This window comes from Panthera uncia (genome assembly GCF_023721935.1).
Source record: "Panthera uncia isolate 11264 chromosome A1 unlocalized genomic scaffold, Puncia_PCG_1.0 HiC_scaffold_17, whole genome shotgun sequence".
Classification (NCBI taxonomy): Eukaryota; Metazoa; Chordata; class Mammalia; order Carnivora; family Felidae; genus Panthera; species Panthera uncia.
Window position 1 is genome coordinate 1,424,833 of NW_026057577.1, and position 10,153 is coordinate 1,434,985.

The 10,153-nt window shown below is 41.7% G+C and overlaps 1 protein-coding gene and 1 long non-coding RNA gene across 4 annotated transcripts in view; one reads left to right on the forward strand and one right to left on the reverse strand.

Moving 5' to 3' along the window:
* Positions 1–6,895: 6,895 nt before the first annotated feature.
* The window catches only part of ZNF672 (zinc finger protein 672), an 8,470-nt gene continuing 5,212 nt past the window's right edge, over positions 6,896–10,153 (forward strand). The window contains exons 1-2 of one of the 3 annotated variants that reach the window (XM_049648947.1): positions 6,896–7,245; positions 7,585–7,704. The gene's annotated coding sequence lies outside the window, so the exon portion shown is untranslated. The remainder of the gene's footprint in view (positions 7,246–7,584; positions 7,705–10,153) is intronic. The other 2 variants (XM_049648946.1, XR_007461629.1) reach the window with 2 other exon arrangements.
* LOC125935344 (uncharacterized) overlaps positions 8,541–10,153 on the reverse strand; it is a 6,418-nt gene continuing 4,805 nt past the window's right edge. Inside the window, exon 3 of the long non-coding RNA XR_007461630.1 lies at positions 8,541–8,754. This is a non-coding gene — a long non-coding RNA (uncharacterized LOC125935344). The remainder of the gene's footprint in view (positions 8,755–10,153) is intronic.

The following is a 10,153-nucleotide window of genomic DNA, read 5'->3' on the forward strand; positions in this document are numbered from 1 at the left end:
CTTCTTTAAATGTTTGGTAAAACTCCCTTGGACTCCTGTTGGTTGGGAGATTTTTGATTACTAATTCAATTTCTTTCCTGTTATGGGTCTGTTCAAATTTTCTGTTTCTTCCTGTTTCAAATTTTTATAGTTTGTATGTTGCTAGGAATTTATCCATTTCTTCCAGATTGCCCAATTTGTTGGCATATAATTGCTCCTAATATTCTCTTATAATTATTTGTATTCCTGCAGTACTGGTTTTGATCTCCCTTTTTTCATTTGTGATTTTATTTATTTGGGTCCTTTCCTTTTGCTTTTTGATGAGTCTAGCTAGGTGTTTATCAATTTTGTTTATTCTTTCAAAAAACCAGCTCCTACTTTCATTGATCTGTTTTTTTGTTTTTGTTTTGTTTTGTTTTTTGATACCATTGATATCTGCTCTCACGTTTATTATTTCCCTTCTTCTGCTGGTTTTGGGCTTTATTTGCTGTTCTTTTTCCAACTCATTTTGGTATAAGTTTAGGTTGTGTATTTGAGACATTTCTTTTTTATTGAGGAAGACCTTGAATGCTGTACACTTCCCTCTTATGACCCTCTTTGCTTCATCCCAAAGGTTTTGTACTGTCATGTTTTAATTTTCATTGTCTTTCATGTACTTCTTAATTTTCTCTTTAATTTCTTGGTTAACCCATTCACTTTTTAGTAGGATGTTTTTAAACTCTAAGTATTTATGGTTTTTCCATATTTTTCTTTGTGGTTGACTTCAACTTTCATAGCATTGTGGTCTGAAAATATGCATGGTAAGATTTTGATCTTTTTGTACTTGTTGAGGGCTGATTTGTGACCCAGTATGTGATCTATTCTGAAGAATGTTCCATTGCACTCAAGAAGAATGTGTATTCTGCTGTTTTAGGATGAAATGGTCTGAATATATCTGTTAAGTCAATCCATCTGGTCCAGTATGTCATTCAAAGTCATTGTTTCCTTATTGATTTTCTGCTTAGATGATCTACCCCTTGCTGTAAGTGGGATATTAAAGTCCCCTACTATTGTTTTATTATCAGTAAGTTTCTTTATGTTTGTTATTAATTGAATTTAGACCTAAAAATTGAAAGTGAGGGGATGGAGAACCATCTATCATGCTAATGGACATCAAAAGAAAGCCAGAGGAGCCGTAGTTATTTCAGACAAACTAGATTCAAAGACTGTAACAAGAGGTAAAGAAGGGCATTATATCATAATTAAAGGGGCTATCCATCAAGAAGATCTAACAATTATAAATATTTACGCCCCCAACTTGGTATTACCTTCATCTTTAAAAGCTTTTTTTTTTTTTTTTTTTTAGTTTGTTTTCTACCAACAGAAACTACCTTTCTAGGTTCTTTGATTTTTTTTTTTCCCTACCATCAGCCAGATCTTTAATAAATACCACCATCTGCTAATTAAACATACTAGTTTACTAATGTATAGTGACAGAAGGCAGATCAGTGGTTTCCTAGGGGAGACGTAGGAAGGAGTACAAACTGGTACACAGAAACTTGTGGGTAGTGGATGTGTTGTCTATCTTGATTATAGTGAGAATTTGATTTGTGTATACATATGTCAGGACTTTTCCAATCGTACATTTCACAGCACAGAGTACTGACCACTATAAGATCACAACAAGCTACTGGGGACCTGTTCAAATTGTACATTTCAATATGTGAAATTATGTATGTCAATTATACTTCAATAAAGCTGTTTTTTTTAAAAATTTAGTTGGAAACTTGCTCCAAGAAATACATAACGTAAAATTTGCCAATAAATGTTAATTAAAGGGATAGCCTATATTACTAAAATCCTTGAATTATTTTTACCCTTATTAAACCTTTTGGGTTTTTGAGAAATAAATTATTTTTCCCTTAACTTGTCATCTCATTTAATAATAAAAACAGCAAACACATATTCAATGTTAACCTTGTACCAGGCACTGTTCTGAGTGGGTTTATATCTATCATTGTTCCTCCCAACAAATAACTGAAGTATACTGTTCCTCCATTTTCCAGTTGAGGAAATTGAAGGTCTAGCAGTTAAATAACTTGCCCCAAATCATATTTCTGGTAAGGCAATATTCAGACCTGCCAGGCCCTTAGTCACAATAATGTACTGCCTCAATTAAGCTTTGTACAGATAAGTATTTAACATTTAAAATATTTTTGGTAACACATTATATGTTAAGTTTAAATGTACTCTAAATTTTAAATGACTCAATCTGTGAAAGTAACCAAAATCAAAATATTCTCTGAAGATGCTGCACATTTGCATGTGATAGTATTATTTACTATTTATGTTCCTAAAGTGCCTTTAAGTGGTTTCAGTCAGGGGTGTCTGGGTGGCTCAGTCACGAAGCATCCAATTTCAGCTCAGGTCACAATCTCATTGTTTATGAGTTTGAGCTCCACACTGGGCTCATAGCTGTCAATGCAGAGCCTGTCTTGGATCCTCTGTCTCCCTGTCTCTGTCCTTCCCCTGCTCACACACTCTCTCAAATATAAACATTTTTTTTTTAATTAAAAATGATTTCAGTCATAAAACCTGATTTTATCCTTACCTTGTATTTTACTTTCAAACTAATTTTCCCCTAGAAGTTATGCCTCATAATTTTAAGCTCATTTTCTATATCTTATTTTGTGAACCAGTGATTCCTACATGTGAGTTTTGAACATAATTTTTATATGACATAACTTGTTTAGCAGTGAGCATTAAGGACTAAGGAAGTCCATCACTGGGGAGCCTGGGTGGCTCAGTCAGGTGTCTGAGTTCAGCTCAGGTCATGATCTCACAGTTCCTGGATTCAAGCTCAGGGTCGGGCACTGTGCTGACAGCTCATAACCTGGAGCCTGCTTCGAATTCTGTGTCTCCCTCTCACTCTCTGCCCCTCCCCTGCCTGTGCTCTTGCTCTCTCTCTCTCTCCTCTCTCTTTCCAAAAAAAAAAAAAAAATCATCACCAAGGACCAGTGACCAGGACATCATTAAAGAATAGGGAAAAGCTGTATTTTAAAGAAAATTGATCTTTAAATATCCTCTCAACAAATAGTCTGGTTTTGTACTACACCAAGTGTATCCAGTTTACCTATATCTAGTGTACTAGGACTTTTCACAATTAGTTTCCCTGCATAAATGTAAAAATAAGTAGCAGCCTCTGATTGAGTCATTATTGAATCAGTGCCTGAGACCTTAAAGTTGGCCGCAGACTTTAAGCACCACAACCTTCAATCATTTTCTATTAAAAGTGCTGTTTAATTTAAAAGACATTTAATCCTCTGGGCAGATCGTTAAAATTAATATACATTTTATTGGTACAATTTTTAAGTTTTCCCTCATTTTCCTATTTCCTGAAATCCATTCTTTTTAATGTTTATTTTTTGAGAGAGAGAATGTGAGCAGGGAAGGGGTAGAGAGAGACAGAGACAGAATCCAAAGCAGGCTCCAGGCTCTGAGCTGTCAGCACAGAGTCTGATGCAGGGCATAAACCCACAAGCACCGAGATCATGACCTGAGCTGAAGTTGGATGTTTAACTGACTGAGCCACCCACACATCCCTCCTGAAATCCATTTTGATCTGACTTTGCAATATGTTTGCAACTTGAAATTAATAAAAATCCACCTTGCTTAAAAAAATAAAATCTGCAGCTGAGAATCGTATTAGGTTGATCCATTCTTTCCTGCTTTCATCTAGATTGTTGTATTTAACTTTTCTATACTTGGTTCTTTCCACTATTGGTAAACTGTGTCAGTTGACATTTGTGGAGTTGTTAGGGAAGCAACAGAAGCTGTCATGTTCTAGAGGCCAATGTTTTCATTGTAAATGGGACTGAAATTGGAATACTTCAAATAAAATCATTCTATATAGTAACACAGGAACAAAATGAAATTGAAACTATTCTCAGGCTTTATATCACTAGTAACAGCAAGCTTTCCAAATTTGATTTGTTTAGGCTTACATTTCAAACAAGGATTTGAAATAGTGGTCTATATCCTTAACTCTGCTTACCTTTCACTTGCCTCTCAAACTGCAAAGTTGAGCATGTGCCGCATACCCACGACAAATAAATATTCAGTAGTTTTTTTTTTTTTTAAGTTTGTTTATTAGCAAGCTGAGGAGGGGCAGACAGAGGGAGAGAGAGAATCCCAAGCAGACTCCACACTGCCAGTGCTGAGCCTGATGTGGGGCTTGAACCAACAAACCATGAGATCATCACCTGAGCCAAACACTTAACCAACTGAGCCACCCAGGCACCCCAATATTCAGTACTCTTACTCCCCTCTTCCCTATCTCTCTTCTTAAACTATTGACAGTACCTTCTAGTCAAAACCAGTGGACTGATGTTGCCATGACATTTTTGGAGTTTTGCAAGCATTGGGCACTCACCACCATTTCCTCACATGGGATCCAAAACCTCACCCTGTCTTGACCCTCTTTTTTCTCAAACTCTTTACTGATTGCCCAGTCTACAGCTGCCTCCTTTGGAGACTGGTGCTCCAGGGTTCTACCCTCAGTCTTCTTGTCCACCTACAGGGAAATGTCATCCACTCTCATAACTTAACTTTTTCACCTCACCTCCTAGTCTTTAAAAACTCTAATGCACTACTCCTCCCTGCTGCCAAGTGAGAGAAGCCCAAACTCTTGAGCATGGCATAGATTCTTCTAACCATACAGTAAGGGCACATGATGGGCACATTTCTATATCCCCATTGTCCAGCCAAGTGAAACTCCATGAGCCCTCGATAAAGTTTTGTGGGAGGAAGGATTCCTCTAATTAAGCCAAATTTGAGTTTCCTCTTTCAGTATCTCCACGCCCTCAATTTCCTAGAATTCTTGCCCTACCCCACTCAGCAGCCTCCATAGGATTTTGACCTACATCTACTTACACTCTGTCTTCAGTCTAGAGCAAGACTCCTTTCCTGCTCATCCCATCTCTCTGTCCCAACCCAATCCCAGCATCTACATTAGCAGAAAGCTGCCAGTGCATGGAAATGATCATCACCATCAAAATGGTGATACAAAATCTTGGCTACATGTTAAATCTATGAAGTTTGCTGATGACCTATAGCAGAATTATGCCATTCTTCCCGTTCTAGTTTTATACCACTTCACACTTGACATACGATGGGAAGGCAGAGTCTGGAGATCCTCAAAAGACTATTTCTCTTTTGTTTCTAACACTCAACTCAGTTCCTTGAACGTAAGCGGACATTCAGAAAAGTGCACTCAGTAAGACTGCACTCAAGCTTACAATTTACCAGGGAAGATAAGATAAGCACATAATTCTAAAGTGTATGGTAAATGATAGTAAATACAGACCACGTTGTATGCCTCTTGTGGCCTGTAAGGACAACAAATTTTCAATAAATCCTTACAGAGTTTCTGGATGAACAATGCTAGTGTGCAGTGTAATGACTCCCACAGGAAACAAAACTCCACTGCCCTGCACTTTTCTCCATTGAGTTCTTTCCTCCATAGCTACACAAAAGAAAGCTGTCTAATCCACACTGCTTTTACATGACAGTTTGTCAAATTTTGTGTACAGTCATCATGAACAGGTTTCTCTTTGCAGGTTAAATATCCCCAGCCCTTTCAAAGTATTTATCACTATCCTAGTCACTACTCTGGAATTGACTGTGTCAGTGTCCCTTAAACACATGTCATCAATGCTGAACAATGAGTTCAGAAATGCCCTAATTAATCCATTTCTCGGGCTTGAAAGGCTTTGGAATTATTCTCAACTAGTCATCTTCTACATAACATTACCTTATCTGCATATGGCACTTTACAGCAGGCACATTTTCCTCTTCTACTTCTCCCACATCTATCTCTTCCTGGTTCAGGCTCATCACCCCAGGCCTGCATCCTGTGTCCATTTTTTTTGCTTCTTTGCCTGCTGCTGCCATACCTGTACTCCTTACACAATACTGTCATATGTGGGTCAGCACTCATTGAGCATCTATGATGTGCAGTGCTCATGCTTCAGGGCATTGCTTATGAGTAGAACAAGGCCTGTCCTTTAACTGTGGAGATGACAGCCTTCATCTGACTATACCACTGTAGAGGGTTGCATTGCAGCATGGGTGCACACCCAGGATTGAGGGTGAAGAGGAGCATCCCGCCATAGGATGGCATTTGACTAAACTTTTAAGAATGGTTGGAATTAAAAGCAGAAGATCATTCCGGTCTGAACCAGGGGGTAGGGCATGAAGAGTCTAAATGTACACTGATTTAAGGAGCTCTCGAGCAGAGTAGAGGGACAGAAGCTCTGGATGTGTAACAGAATGAGCAGTACTAAGTGTCCGTGAAAGGAAGATTAGAGCGGGTACCTTTCTTGGTAGTCTGTTCTGGATGATCGGTAGCCTGGAAGAGGGGACTGTTATGCTCCCACTTCCATTCATTTCCAGAAATCAGTTGGCACTTCCATCTCTCAGTGGTTGAAGTCTCAACATTTGGACAGGAAGCTCTGCCTAGCAGCTCTTGAAGAGGTGGCTGGAAAGCAGACCAGGAGTACCCCCAGCCCCGGCAGTGCGACCTTAGACATTAATTTGTGGGAACCTGATTGGCAGGGCTGTGGCGAGGATTAAGCGCGATAATAGGTACCAAATGTGGCCTTACTGTAAAAAGTTACTAACTACTGGAACGATTTGGGAGGGTGGCACCCGCGGCCGCTCAGCGCCAGGCATCCGTTACCTGAGCGACAGCAGCCGCAAGGACTCTCCTCCGCGTCCCACTAGGCCTGTGCTAGCAGCTGGAAGACTAGTCCGCACCGGAACTCAGCCACCGCAGACTGAGGCGGTGCCCAGATCTCAGCGCCCTTTCCTCTGATTGGGTGGAACCAAGGGGCGGACGGACAAAAGAGGAGGTAGAGACTGGTTACTCCTGGGAAGAAGGCGGAGCCTTGTCAAGGAAGGAGGTGGTATTTGGCTGGCAGTGGTAGCCCCGCCCCCTCACCGCGATTTGGGACACAGACTTAGAACAGTCAGTGGAGTTCCTACGCCTCCTAGTCATCCCAGCAACCAGTGACGCGGCCCGCCTGAGGTCAACCACTGGCCAACTGGGGAAAGCGGGACTGCAGCGTGACCCCTTTTCCGAGCCGCCTCCCAGCTCCCCCTATTTGGCGGCCGCGCGCTCCGCCAGTCCCTTCCTCCCTTCTCCTTAATCCCGCAGTCTGGGAGGCAGTGGTCGGCGAGCCGGCTGAGTGGGAACCGCCTGGTGTACAAGGAGCCATTCGGCGACCGGTGAGGGGACTGAGGGGCTAGGAGGGCAGGGTTGGCGCGGGGCAGCGATCTCCAACTGTCGCCGGTCTTCGCCCCTCCGCTGTGGGCTGCTAGCGCCTGCAGCTGTTGCGAGCGCCGCCCCGGCAACGAGTGACGCTAAGGCACGCTGGGCGGCCTGCTCCTCCCAGGCCTTGCCCTCAGCCTGTCCTCGCCCGTCTTCCCCCGGTCACCTTCGGGCCCGCAGCCCCACGACGCAGATATCACCAGGCTAAGACGGATTAAAAGGGCAGCTTTAGCTACCAAGCTCTGTCGGCGTTAATCACCCCCGACTCCTCAATACGTCTTTGGTGCCCTGTCTAGCCCTCAAGGTGGACTGGCGCCGTGGGAGAGGAGCTGAGGTCGGAAGAGTTTCGCCAAGCAACTCGTGACGACCACCGTTGACTGAAGCGCCCGGAATTGGCTGCGCTGCGACCTTCTCAGGTGTGGCGTTCCTCTTACCGTGAATAGTTGTGTACATCTTCCCGTTAAGTACGAGGCAACAAGTCTTAAAATGAACAACCAATCTTCGTGCTTACTCTGAAAGCTCCCGGGGTTCGGCGTGGGGCTACGGAATGCCTACACTGCTCTAACCCTGTGAAGAAGGGTTCTTTGGGGGATCAGGGAAGGGATTTAAAAAGTCTTGCAGAACGTTTAGGATCCTTAGGGTCGAAGTCAGAGTCAGACCCCATATTCAGGATCCTTCTTTAGAGGAACTTTCCTGAGGAGGGTAAAACCTAAAACTTCAGCAACCGCAGTTGTCAGACTTACACATGTTTTAACCTTCTTTTCATATGAAACGTTGTAATAGTTTCCTTTACTGGGTCCTCCCAGGCAGGAGTGTCAGACCCCTAAAGTTCCCTGTCCAAGGTCACACAGCTAATACTTATTATGGAAGAACCAGAATTTGGACACTTGCCTCTGTGGTTCCCCTATGGATCTTGCAGTTCTGTTTCAGTAAACCAAAGCAGAGTACTTGCAGTACCTGCAATAGATAGGGCTACGGAGGATAAGATGACTGGAGAGAGGCTTCCTACTCCTCCAGGAATCTAACATTTGAAAGAGTTGTATGCCAGTTTAATACATCATGTTTAAAAAGCATTGAGTGCCCTATGTGTGCCCAACTTCTTGCTAGGCCCAGGGAAGGTTCAAAACAATATATATAGTCCCTTCTTATATCCCAGTTCTGGGAAGCTCTGCCCCCTCTGGGTTGCAGTTTTGCAACCGTGTGTCAAAGGAACACAGGGAATAGACTATCCTACTATGTATGCTCTCTCCCTGCCAACATCCGCACCTTCTCCACACTTGCCAGTTCACAGGAAAAAAATTGTGAAGGGAGAACTTCCAAAAAAATGTATTTGAATCATAATCAGTCTTGGGCACTTGGGATGGGAAGCGGCTGTCATTCCTATTTCCACCAGCTCCTTAAACATGTCAGACTGGACCTGAAGCTAGAAGGGGTAACTTCTTTTGAAGTACTGGACCTTGTTTCTTCTGTGGAAGAAAAGAAAGTAAAGAATAACCACTCTGGTGCTCTAGATTCCACACTCCATCCTTACCTAGAAAAGGGGCTGAAACCTTCCCAGAATGGGTGGGAATCACTGTTTCCTGTTACTTTCACTGATTACTCAGAATAAAACCAAGCAAGGGGATGGGCTGTGGGGTGTGAAGGCGCTCAGCAGAGCTTCTCTGAGGAGGGGCTATCGGAGCCAAGCACTGAGTGAAGGGGGTAATGGGCTTTGCAGGTGGAGCTATAAATGGAAAGGCCCCAAAGTAGGTAATTAATTTTAATAATACATTTCATTTGGGGCATCTGGGTGGCTCAGTCGGTTAAGTGTCTGACTTAGGCTCAGGTCATGATCTTGTGTCTCATGAGAACTGTGCTGACAGCTCAGAGCCTGGAGCCTGCTTCAGATTCTGTGTCTCCCTCTTTCTCTGCCCTTTCCCCACTCATGCTCTATCTCTCTCTCTCTCTCTCTCTAAAATAAACATTAAATTTTTTTTAAATAATACATCTCATTTAATCCAATATATACAAAACATTATCATTTCAACATATATATAATCAACATTAAACATTATTAATGAGATATCTTGCATTCTTTTTTCATACTAAATCTTTGAAATCAGGAGTGTAGTTGACCCTTTACAGCACATCTCAGTTTGGACCAGCCACATTTCAAGTGCTCAGTCACATGTGGCTCAAGACTATTATAGTGGACAGTACAGCGGGAACAATCTTCAGTCCCTCTCCTGTTCCAGTTTTACCCAGCTCTGGCTTCAAGATGGAGAAATTGTGAGATGATCACTTGCCTCTTCATCCTGCCCCAGAAATGTTGGCCCAGCAGAACAGATAACTAGGGAAGAAAATCTTTGTAGTGACTGAAGGACACAACTCAGAAGAAAAAGGACTAAACTGCTCTCATAGTAGATTGTTAGTAAATGTACTAAATCCTAATTAATTACCATACTCTTGATATGTAATATGTGATCAATTAGATATGGTATGAAATCCCTGCAATATCTATTAAGACACAAAAATAAAGTGATATAAAACTCAGAAGCTTATTTGTAATCAAGTGTAAATGTTAATTTTTTCATTAGCTTATATTACCTGTTTTTTATTAATTACATATGTAGCATTTATAAATATTTGTAAGTATTAGATGCTTGAAAGTTACTACTTTAAAATACTGAGCATTTAGGACTTTTCAGTAAATCACACATAATTACTTCCTTCCCTCTTTCCAAGCCCTCCTGTACTTTTTTTTTTTTTCCCTCCTGCACTTACTTTTTTTACACTTAAAATGAATTTGGTGGTTTAACAACTTCAAAACCCTCAATTGACAAAATGGTTAGGACAGTCTAAAAATCTTTTTTTTTTTTTTTTTTT